The following is a 12,997-nucleotide window of genomic DNA, read 5'->3' as shown; positions in this document are numbered from 1 at the left end:
GCTGGGTCAAATCAGGGGACCTGTAAATGCAGGTGTTCTATCTCCTGTCAGAACTCTGGGACAACCAACTGACCATGTAGGGCAGGAAAGTCACTCAAATGAGCTTCCTTCCCCCTTCCCATATTCCCACTTCTCTCTGTAAGGGACTCTGTGTGCTTTGCCTTCTTTCAGATCTAGGGTTACAGGATTTAGTGTTCTCCACCCTTGGGTTGACTTTATGACTTTTATCAAATGGGCTGTGTTTCTATTTTGGGTGTCCCACAGCAAGTCAATTAATCCATCAGCCTCAAAACTTTTTAAGGATGAACTGGCTCAGAAGTTCACAGACACATTTGTTTTGCTGGTTTAGGTTCCCTAATAACGTTTAGAGTCTAATTTTAGGCCCCAAATCCTGCAACATTTTAACCACATAGGTAAATTTCCTTATTGACTTCAATGGGACTACTTATGTGAAGGTGTTTCCAGGATTGGGGCCCTAGATGGTGGTCATATGTACTTTCAGAAAACTGATTCTAATACAGTTGGATGCTTTGCTAATAGTTCCCACTGCTTTATCTATAAAGCCTGGAAGTGTCTTATAAACACACAGGCAATTCGCAGCTACTGAGGCCTGTGCTTGTTACCATCAGTCAGAATTTGAAAACTTTATACCAACACTCCACATGAAAAAGTATTATCTGAAGCACTGAAGCTCACTAACGGAGTCGGTGCCCTGATATTGGTCTGATAGCAGACAGGTTCTAGAGGTCAACAGTGTAGAAACAATGAGACAATTGCAGAACTGAGCTTTAGGAGCACACCTGTGGACAAGCCATGAGTACTAGCTGCCCTTTAAGGAAACACGGTTTCAGGTCTTACCACCTAGCCATGGCCAAGACCATCGAACCTGCAGCCCCACCTTCTAGTACATCATTTGTGTAGTTCCTTCAGGCAATTGTTATAATATAGGTTGATAACACTTTTAAAAAGTGAAGAAAGGATTCTCAGGTCCAACTCCTATAAGCTACATACACACAACATAGCATTGCAGTGCACAACTGAGCATCTCCACAACTCTTTTTATCTAAAAAATACATAGACATGAAGCAAAGTCATTTTTAATTTTCTTGGATCAAGCAAAAAATAACTGTTACTGGGGCAGCAGTATGGTTTTCAATCATTTTAGCATCATATGATGGGGCAGAAACAGGTGGCCCACCACATTAATTGAAGTGACAGATCAAATATGAAAAGTACATTTGATATGCTATTAATAGTATGTGAAATGTCTAGTCAACTGCTGATTTTATAAACAACATGAGTGTATTTGTCTTCTGTGTTGAAAGGTACTATACAATGACTCATCAGAGGGACTGTACAATTGTGGTATTTTCAATAATGCCAAAGTAAAGACTTGATTGTGATTTCCCCTTGCAAAGCCTTTGGTGAAATGTGTGTTTGTGGGGAAAGGTTGTTCTAGGTTGAAAAGTGAACATATTATTTCTCACTCCACTGGTGATTTCTGTCTCTCTTCCCTCCCCCCACCAACTGTTAATACATATTGTCAGTTTTGTTTTAGAGAAAAGAGCCTGGTTTTGTTCTGGTTCCAAAGATTTGTTTCACTATCTTGTAAGAAAGGATCAGATTTACTAACTTACTCTGTGAGTACTTCCACTGATTTAAATAGTACTTGAGATGTAAACTACCACCCAGTGTAACTGTGGGGCAGAAACTGATCCAAAATAAAAATGGCTTATGTTTGTAAGAAGAATTTTGCAGATACTTAGGGCTAAAAGATCAGCACGTACTCTATAATAGGTGGACATGTGTAGTTGGATGGTTCATCTGCCAGAACAGTTTGATTTTGCTGCCATTTATGGAATTTTAGGGAATAAAACACAAAGTAAAAAAAAAAATTCACGCTTAGCAATTTCTCACACCTGCCATAATTAGACTGGTTTCCTCTGTCAGCAAAAGTCTGTTCAGATGCTGCAACATCTTTTTAAGGTCCAGGGAGGTCTTTGTTTCTGTAACTGATTGGCTCAAATGGAGTTTAAGCAGGGATGAATTTGTGCTCCAGTCCAAAATTTGGAGTGAAATCCTGGCCCCATTGAAGTCAATGCAAATTTTGTCATTGAGTTCAGCGGAGCCAGGATCTCCACCTAGGTAATGTTCACAGCTTACATTGCTATAAGTGGATTTTGTAGGCTTTAATGGATACGAAAATCCTTAAAACCCATTTTGTGTCAGTATTTGATTACCCCAGACTCACAGGAAGAAAGACAAGATGCAAGTCTGGAGGGACACTGTTTATATATCCTCCCCAGGTGCAAGGGGCCAGTGGCTTACCTGAGCCCCATTAGCCTGTCCGCCAACTCAGATGATTGTTTCCCCCCTGCCTATCACACCCCCCACTTCCCAGTCTCTGAGGGAGGGCAAACCCTTAAAGGAGCCACTATCCTTTTTCCCTACCAGATAACACCCCCTTGCCTTGAGGTTGCATTTTGACCATTCTAAAAGCCTGACTAGACAACACAATGGTTGTATAGCCTCTCATTGAGGGGCCAGGTTAAAAAGTGGAAGCAAGCTTGAAAGCTGCACAAAATTCAGAGTGCATTAGTTATCATTCAGTTTGGTTTATGACTTGAATACCCAAGGCAATGTTTAGGTTGGAGCTAGGGCAAGGTGCAGTAGGAGCTTATGATATGACTTGTACTGTAATTTCCTTTTCAGGTTTTGTTTAAAGGGATAAAAAATTATTTGTATGATCACTATGCTGAAATGATAGGATCCCAGACTCATGGGGCATTTCTTTTTAAATTATGTTATAATGTTTTAAAAGCATCTCCTTTAGCAGCCTTTAATCTAGTGTCTGCAATTGATTGTAGACACAAATTTAGTGCCCAGATTAAGACATTTGAGCTATTATGTATGTGCGCAAGCAGGATTTTAGTCATAGTATTTGGGAGTTGCTACACCATCTGTAGCATCTAGGAACCACTTTGGTGATACTTAGCAGAGCTATATCTATCGCATATAGAGTCATCAATTCTCTATATGGTGTATGTACTTATAGACTTATCTGCTTGAAATAATTTTGGGGGAAAGTGATGTAATTTTATCATCAGTAAGTAACTATGAAATTCATTATCAATTCTAATAAGATTTTTGGACCTGATTTGGAAAGTAGTGATGGAAGAGAATATGTTAGATCACACTGACATGCTACTAGCCTATCCATATAGAAACTCTCCTGCTGGGTGATGTGTAGAATACCATGATAACCTAGATATCTAGATTACCATGATCATTTATGATATGTCATAGCTATGAAACAGTCTAACAGACACCAAAGGATTTAGCATTTATATTGGACACTTGAAATATCAGTACAGTGCATCAAGCAAGCAAGGCACAACTACTATCAAGACAACAGAAAAGGAACATGAAGCTTCCGCAAAGTTTGATTTCATGTGGATTAGGAAAGGTAACTGGAGAGTGAGCAAACTGAGTGTCTCAAATAGTGATAGTGAAGACAGCAAATATCAACGTCATATTGGCTTTGCAACTGACAGCCACTTGGCAACAGCTGTAACAAATGTCCTACAAGCAGATTGAATTATCCAGGTGAAAGTTCCATCACTAGATGTGACAACTAATGGAGCCAATACTTCCAGCGATAGACTCAGACTCGCAGTAAAATGCAAGAGATCAAGCACTTAGTATAAGTATTTATTTACCAGCATTTTCAATGCAAATGTTGGTGATGATTTGGCCTGGGGAAAAGGAGTTATCAGAAGATAAAGCACAAAAATATAGTTATAACAGTAACCACTGGAGTTAGTGGATACTGAACCTAGTTATGTGACTGAGGGCAACTAATCTTTGGAAAACCTCCTTTGTGTCAGGTGACTGGGGCTGGGAAATGAATGTCAGTCCTTGACCAGCACTTCAGTGTGTCACACCTCTATTTCATAGCACCAGAAGAAAACAAGGAGGCAGCTCCTCAGTTGGTGTAAATCAGTGTCGCTCCATGGCTATCAATGGAACAATGACAAGTTACATCATCTGAAGATCTGACCCTAAATAATTGCAAACATGAAGCAAATGAAGCCTCCTAAATCTCTCAGTCTGGAAGGAAACATGGGCAAGAACTAGAGGAAGTGGCTCAATACTTCCAAGTGTCCCTGGAAGCAACAGGTATTGCAGAGATATCACAGAGAGTGAAATCCTCCAATCTTCTACTTGGCCCAGGGGGATTGGAAATATTCAGTAATTCCAGTGAAAGCATAGTAAAAGCTTGGCATGCACTGGCCGTGTAGAATCCAGTGGCTATTGTAATGTAACTTTGACTAGTGCATATCCCCTTATAGGAACACAGTTTTTCTCTCTCTCCTCCACATCAGACCCCAAGTAGAGTTTGGGTGAGCCACTCACAGAGATGGCCCTGCAGCCTGTACTTTACAGCAGTAATATTTGGGCTCAGATTAATCTCTAGCGGATGCTTGTTCTGAAGATTTTCCAACAGGAAAGTTCTACTCCCATGAGATGTACCCTAAGCTTTATCAGCCACCCTGTCCTAGTTGGCTTAGATTGTTTCAGTGCAGTTTGTATAATATCTAGCAGTGAAGTAGAAGTAGTGAATGTGACAGAGCAAAGCATGTGGCAGTTGCTTTACTTCTCTTTGTAATGTAATGAAAGTATATAGAGTCTTGAAGCAGCTCACCATGGAATGGATTCTGAAATCCGGGGTCATGGAAAAGCCAGCAGGAGAACTAAATTGGGCATAGAATGCAGGAGTAGGTAAAAATGAATGGGAAACAAAACTGTTTCAGCTTTTCTGTCTGAAGGGACAGCTAAGGAAGGGCTACGTTTGTCAACATGACACTGACAGGCAAAAGGCATTCAAGAAGAGCAGGTCTGACTTCTTGAAGAAAAGAACAGAAGTGAAAGTGCTTTACTGAAAGAAAATCAGGCTTTTCATATTTATGAATATAAAAAGCAGAGGCAAAAGGTTACCAGTGGGTCACACAGATGACAGTATTACGAAGAAAACTTCTGAGCAAGGAGACAGTGACTCCCGGAGCTTCTCAGTTCAGATCAGTTCGTTAGGAGAGTCAATGTGGTGCAGCAGTGAAGACACAGCTCAATACCGACATATGTGTAGTTATCATCCAAAAAGAATTAGCGAAAAACTGTGATTCAGAGTAAAAGCATCAACTGTCTTCATGAGTGGGTTGGTGCAAAGTAAGAGTTATGGTTCTCAAAGCGGAGAGGCCAGAAATAAGTACAGACCTAGAGAATGTCAGTGCAGTGTAGAGATCAGTGGGAACTGCATGGACCTGGAATGGACAGTATGGTCTTGTGCACAGGACTGAGAGTCTGGAAACCTGTCTTCTATTCCCGACATACTGTGTGACTTTGGGAAATCACTAAGGCAACCGGAAAATCAAAGAATTAATAAAAATTGATTGCAAATTTGTATCTCAATGAAATCACATTTTCCTAAGGAAAAATTTTCATATGGAAATTTTCAACCAGCTCTACTTCTAAAACTTTAATTAACAGGTTCTCAGCCTGGGCACAAGACCGTCAGGGGCAAGTCTGAATCAGGCGTAGCCTCCCCTTCCTCTCCCCCCGCTTACCAATTCTTTCTGACCAGATGGGATTTATATTGGGAATTCCTTGTGAAACATAAGGCAACAAACCTTCTTTCTGTTGTAACAAGGTGGCATGGTATGGGAATGATTGAGAATCACTCAGTGAAAAATACCTCATGTGAAATCCCAAAGTGAAACTGTATAACCCCATAACAGGGCTCTTGAATCCCATAATGTCCTTACCCAATGTTTATTGAAATTGTCTGAAACTCGTGATCTGAAAATATTGTGGGAACACATTTTCTCATCAGATTTCCAGTTCCATATTTCCTGCTTTCAACTGGACCAGAAATATCATGAGAAAGTTTCCACCCATTTCTAGGTAGGATGGAACCAGGAAACAAGGATGGGTAAAAATCAAAAATAAATTAAAAAAAAAATGTAACCAAACCTTTCAAACCTCTTAAAGGGTTCGATGTGGATTCAGTTCACTTTTGGTCAATTCTTAGTTTATCTGATCTGATTTGCAAATTTCTAGGAATTTCCCATGTTTCATGTATAGCTATATAACAATACCATGTTCTTTAAATGCTGCCTTTTTGGCCTATGCAGATATGGAAATGTCCTTGAATCCACTACCTTCCCTGCACCCTCCTGTAGAAATGCTAACGCCCCATAGTGACCCAAAGAATCAATATTTATTAATACATTGAAACAGCAGAGTAAGAAAGCTCATCTGTCTCAGATAAGAATCTACTGACAGATTACATTTCTTCATTCTATTTCCAGATTAATAGAATTTAAATAACTTTGTTTCTGCTGTTTATTTAAGACACAAATATGATTTTATTTGTTCAGTTAAAAACTGAAAGTATCATTTGACTTGTCAGTTTGCTTTTATGCTCCATTTATGTTCCATGGCACAATTACTATATAAATTATTCTAAATGTGAAATAATGATGGGTAGATTCTATTATTTATACACCACCAATAGCATGCTAAGTTTAAACACTAAATATAGCTTATAGATCATCTATTTATTTTAATCTATGAAAGAAAATCATAAAGTTGCATTTTTATGTTTATTATGCAAGGAGAGTATCAAAGCATAAACAATGGTCAAATGAGTAGCTGATGAAGCATATAGCCATGTCTGTGTCCCTTTCTATTCACTATTCATGAGCATTTGCACAAATGAGTTTAGTTAGAACCACTCTTTAGGAAATGGGTGTTCTTTATATGAATAGTCATATTCAAATGAAACTAATAGTGGTATTCGTTTTCAAATAACAGCACTTGTTATCTGTTGGTCACTAGTGATTATTAGTTATTTATCATTCATTATTCTTCAGGGTTAAAATTATTGTCATCTGATCAGGGAGTAAAAGTAACACTATGTGACTTAAGTGATCACTCACCTCACTAGAACTAATGACTATATCACAGGCTGGAAATTATTTGGCCAACTTATTGGTCAGTACAAACACACATTAACACATTATACATTATACAAAATCAAGATCAGTTTGTGGAGAGAAAAAAGGGCTAAATGTATTAGATAGTTTATTGACAGCAAACAATTTGTCAAGCTCTACAAATATCTATATCATCTATATCTATAGCTCTCTCTATATATATCACAGTGAGAAAAGCTGAGAAAAAAACATAAGGTTTAAATGAAGAGATCCAATTTTCTACTTCAGTCTGGAAATGTAGCTATAAAGGTACCAGGGCAGCATTAAGAAAGGTCTTTCAGCTGAATGAAACTTATCATTTTGGTAAGTCAGCTGGGTAAATTATTAATCATTAAAATCATTTATCTTTCAAATGTTCAAATGCATTCTCCAAAGCTTCCCTAACCAGAGCCAAAATTCTTTGTACCGTAAATGATTATTTTTTTGCAAGGTTCCAGGTATTCACTGATTTCTGCTGAGTCATTAGTATTGTAAGAAAAACCTATTATACCTCTGTTACTTCCATTTCTGGTCCTGGGTGAAATCCAGAAGCAGAAAGGTACATGAATGTATTTAAAATAAAAGGGAACAATATTTTTTTCAAAACTTGTTTTATCTGTCCAGTCTGCCCTTCCTAGAGCATGTGTGTGTCTGTACAATTACCAAGAGAGAAAAGGTATACAACTACCAAGTCCATTTTGACAAGTCAGAAGGTAACACATAACTATTAAAACACCCCACAGTAATGAATTATTCACTTAGAACTTTTCTGATCCTAATTAGCCAACTCCTAGCAAATATTTATAGGTCTATTTTCCTTTCCATTCATGTTTATAACTCTGATTAGAATCAGTGGGAGTTATGTTTATGAATCAACAGCAGAAGAGACCCTCTTAAGTGGAGATACACGCTATTGCTGTACACAGAGTTTCATGATTAAAGATAAATTGGCCAACAAAAAAATTTTTTGGGTGGTGTGAAAAGGCAAAATTTCCAATTTCCATCTGCTCAGTTTTGTTTAATTTGCCAGAAGCAAAAAGCAGTTTCCACCAGTAAAACTGCTTTGACTTTGAGAAACAAGTTTTATGATCACACTGTTGGGTTAGAGGTGAAGATTTACTGAACCATGGCAGCACTCACGCACAGACACTTTGGACTGGTACATGCAGCATGGCAAATAGAACATCTCACAACCTTCTGCCCTAAAAACACAATGCTCTTCCACTGGAGCTAAAGGAAAATGTTTCATTAGCTCTAGACCCCTACCCAAATGCACCCTTCCTCCATTCAGCATTCCACTGCTACTGGGGCAGACTCTTATAAACTAAAATACTGAGCGGATCTATCATACCCTATCCTATAGCAGGAGGTGGTGTGAACACTCATACATACTTCCCCATTAGGGTAGAGATCTTCCATGAATTCAGATGAGAGGACCAGATCCTCTGCTCCATTAAAGATGCTCTGTGACACTTGAGTCTAGCTGGCCAGTGAACATGTTTTGAACATAGAAAGTGCTATTTAATTCTAAATGCTCTGAAAATCCAGTCCAAGGTGTCTCAATTAAGACTCCCAACATTAGTGAACACTTTTGACCTTAATTTCTCTGGCTCAGATCCACAAATCCACATTGATTTCAATGGAAGTTAGGAACCTAAATACTTTTGTGGATCTGGGCTTTTGGGCCTCAGTTTCCAGCTTTGATATGGAGATAATACTCTTTCATCTCACAGGGTATCAATGTTTTGGAAGCACTCGGATACTACAATGATGAGCACCCTAGAAAAGCCCATAAGAAAATTAATAACTCTGCCTCCAGAATAGGGTTTGAATAGTGTGCAATAAATAAAGCATGGGGCCACATACTGAACAAGAGGAAGATAAAATATTGAATAGCTACTCATTAAGTGAGCACTGTCCATTCTGTACACTGAATGAGGAAGGGGTCTTGTGGAAAAAGTAGTATGTGATCATGTAATTAAAGACTGTGTCATAATGCATATGCACAAAAGGGAGGAGGGAATCATGTTGCACAGCCAACCTTAGTTCTGGCATTTGCTAACTTTTGACTGCCTGACTTTGCAACCTTAATAATGTTCTTTTAATGTAGGGTTGTGGGTGTGTCTGTAATGTATTATTTAGCTTACAGTAACATCCTATAACAGACGTCACAGATGAGTCTGTTAAACTTAGTCTTCCAACTTCTTTTACTTAGCATGTGAGCAAGTTGTAACACTTGGGAAGATATGCTGCATAATTATTAGTTTAGGATTATGCAAGGTTCTGTGCAGAGACACCTTTGGAAGAGAGGTGCAAGGAGCAGCAGAGTTTGCACTCTGCCTTGGTTTCTCATTAGAGTCAATTCTTGAAGCAGTGTTGCTTCCTGGGAACCAGGCATTCGTGTTGGTCTGAAAGTCCTAAAAGAAGGCATTGCATGCATGCTGTTTGACCACTTCTGTTCTAGGTCTAATGTATATACAGTCTGCAGGTAAAACAAGTTACACTTGTAGTATACCCAGAGCCCATGAGTATCTTCCACTGGGAAGCTGTCTGGAGCTTTGCAGGTCATCTGTTACAAGTTAGCAGAGGGATGACAAGGGTGTCAGAATGGGACACTGATATCAGAAGAAGGGAACATTTACTTCCACAGGTGAGGTGAACGAAAATGGCAGGAAGAGATGTTAATAGGACCAAGGAAAAGGAAGGGAAGGGGGGCATTTGATTAGGTTAAAAGGATAGGGAGAAGAAAATGGGGAGTCAAGACAGAATGATAGAGGGGTGCATCAAGGGCTGGGGAAATGAAGCAAGTAGTGGAGGAACTGTGAGGGAGAAAAGTGGGAGGAGGTATTGGCAAACAGCTAACAACAGATGGAAAAGACTGGCCAGACTCTAATTGTAAAATGCACTTAGCTGACATCACTTGTCTTCTGAGGGGTAAGAGTTCCAGAGGATGCTGGTTGGGCCTTGGGAGGCCATGTCTACACATACAAGCTGACAGTGGCACAGCTGTACCAATACAGCAGTGCCACTGTAAGAGCGCTCATGTAGCCCAAATTATGCTGATGGGAGGAGAGGTCTCCCATTGACATAATAAAACCAGCTCAATGAGCAGCGGTAGTTATGTCAGCAGGAGAGCATCTCCCGCCGACACAGTGCTGTGTACACGGGCGCTTATGCTGGCAAAACTTATATCACTCAGGGGTGTGTTTTTTCACATCCCTGAGCGACAAAAGTTTTGCCGACATAAGTGCTAGTGTAGACTTAGCCTAATTCTTGAACTGATGCAATTCCTGTGATTATGAGAGAGAGAGAAAGGGAAAAAATTTTTGTTAAAAACTGACAATACCTTGTGTTGCTGACTTTTTTTTTAATCAAAACACTTGGGTTTGACCCTGCAAACCCTTTGATACCAACAGGCGTCTGGACATTCCACCCTGCAGGATTGAAGCCTTGTGTGGATTTCTTTCTTTCTTCCACACAATGTAATGGTGGTTCTCACTGGTAAGAAAGAAGATGTTTTTGTAAAATACTGCTGTATGCTCACAGCTGGATTACACACATGATGCATTTCAGGGTGAAATTCTGTCCCTTTATGGAGGGGAGACCCTACTTAGAAGGGGAGAAATGGGGACAAAGCTCTTATCAAATTCACAAATTACTCTGTACCTCTGTTCTCTATAGGCAAACATCCTGAAACGACAATAGTTGCAACTGGCTTCTACATCAAAGACCTTTAAGAAAATATTATATGAAGGTATGACTTTTCTTTGCAAGATCTTCAAAGTTGTGAGTGTAGCATTCCCCTCTATTCTGCACTGGTGAGGCCACATCTGGAGTATTGCGTCCAATTTTGGGCCCGCTACTAAGGAAAGGATGTGGACAAATTGGAGAGAGTCCAGCAGAGGGCAACAAAAATTATTAGGGGGTTGGGACACATGATTTATGAGAGGCTGAGGGAACTGGGCTTATTTTAGTCTGCAGAAGAGAAAAGTGAGGGGGGATTTGATAGCAGCCTTCAACTACCTGAAGGGGGTTTCCAAAGAGGATGGAGCTAGGCTGTTCTCAGTGGTGGCAGATGACAGAACAGGGAGCAATGGTCTCAAGTTGCAGTGGGGGAGGTCTAGGTTGGATATTTGGAAAAACTAGGAGGGCGGTGAAGCACTGGAATGGGTTACCTAGGGAGGTGGTGGAATCACCATCCTTGGAGGTTTTTAAGGGCTGGCTTTACAAAGCCCTGGCTGGAATGATTTAGTTGGGGTTGGTCCTGCTTTGAGCAAGGGGTTGGACTAGATGACCTCCTGAGGTCTCTTCCAACCTTAGTCTTCTATGATTCTATGATTCTAGCACAGGGGTCGGCAACCTTTTAGAAGTGGTGTGCCGAGTCTTCATTTATTCACTCTAATTTAAAGTTTCGCGTGCCAGAAATACATTTTAACGTTTTTAACGTGTAAGTCTATAATATATAACTGAGGTATTGTTGTATGTAAAGTAAATAAGGTTTTTAAAATGTTTAAGAAGCTTCATTTAAAATTAAATTAAAATGTAGAGCACCCCCGGACCGGTTACCAGGACCCGGGCGGTGTGAGTGCCACTGAAAATCAGATTGCGTGCCGTCTTCGGCACACGTGCCATAGGTTGCCTACACCTGTTCTAGCAGCTGTCATCTTACCTGACAAACCAGAGACTGAACTGGGGACTTGTAGAGCTAGTGTATCAGGCACTCAAGGTAACAGCCCTAAGAAACCCTCAGTCTTTGAAATTCAGGCAGAAAAGAAATCATATAACACATTGACCATCAGGTTACGTATACACATCATCATGTAGGATTTCATGACTTAATAATCAGATGTGTGGATCTAAAGTTGAATTTCCCAAGAAAACAAAAACACTCTAATGAAACTTTCATTTCCAGTTCTTTGGACTTTATATTGTGGTAAACGTACCACTTACTCTCCCTCTCATTACTATAGGGCTAACTGATGAGCAGCACTTGGAATTCTCACTGAAATTGCTGTGAGTAGCAAGTGTTCAACGTCTCTCAGGAGCAAGGTCTGAAACAGATAGATGCTGAAATATTATGGAATGAAATAATTATGCTGGATTTACTATGATCTTCAACTTCCCTTTGTGATGTATTACACGAATACACAGCACATCCCTGTGATCAGTAGTACATTAAATCTTCTAAGGAGCAGACACAGGAGTACTCTATCCAGGATAACTGTGCTTAGGAATGTCAGCTAATTGTATTAGGTTAATTTAAGCCTTTTCTTCTGTTTCCAAAGTAAGTGGTAGCATACATGGAACAGAATGTTCTCATTTTGCAGAAATAGAACAGCAACCTGTATTTCCTGAGAGAGAAATTAGTCTGGATCCCATTTGCAAAGGCAAACATAAGGAAGGGAGGAAAAAATAAACTTATTCTTCTATATTTTTAGTAGATTTGCCTTAAATCAAATAGTAAAGCCATGAAATAAAAATGGATCTTTTATAAAGAGGTAAGATGTAATGCAATAGGGTGTCATAAATGCACAAAATCATATCCCAGCTATAAACCTGTAACATCAAATTTTGTTGAAAGATTTGCATGTGCATTATAGTGCAGTGAGGCTAAGGCTATAATAAGGTGTGTGAGAAGTTGCACTGTGCCAAACAAGCAGAAGGAGCTTCAATTTTAAACAGCCAAGCTTTATTCATGGTGGCTTCCTCTGTATTGTATAATTACTAATGTATATCCAAGGAGATATATACAATACAAAGGCCCAACCCTGCACATACCTACTACTCATTGTAGAAATCAGTGGGATGGTATAAATCAGTCTGCTGGGTAGTAATCATTTTCAGGACAGAGCTCTATTTCTGTAAATAATTACACATATAACATTTTATGCGTACTTTGCATAGGTTTAGATGATTTCACATGGTAAATAGCAGCGGAAAATCAGACTCAGGAACTCTGGGGC

The 12,997-nt window shown here is 39.5% G+C and overlaps 1 protein-coding gene across 1 annotated transcript in view; it reads left to right on the top strand.

The window, feature by feature from the left end:
* KCNH7 (potassium voltage-gated channel subfamily H member 7) overlaps positions 1-12,997 on the top strand; it is a 318,264-nt gene that overhangs the window by 120,619 nt on the left and 184,648 nt on the right. The gene's annotated exons all lie outside the window — the stretch shown is intronic.

The sequence above is a fragment of the Terrapene carolina genome, unplaced genomic scaffold (assembly GCF_002925995.2).
Source record: "Terrapene carolina triunguis isolate 2854851 unplaced genomic scaffold, T_m_triunguis-2.0 Scaffold62, whole genome shotgun sequence".
NCBI classification, from domain to species: Eukaryota; Metazoa; Chordata; order Testudines; family Emydidae; genus Terrapene; species Terrapene triunguis.
The sequence above is the reverse complement of the archived record's forward strand: the minus strand, read 5'-3'. Positions and strand labels throughout refer to the sequence as shown.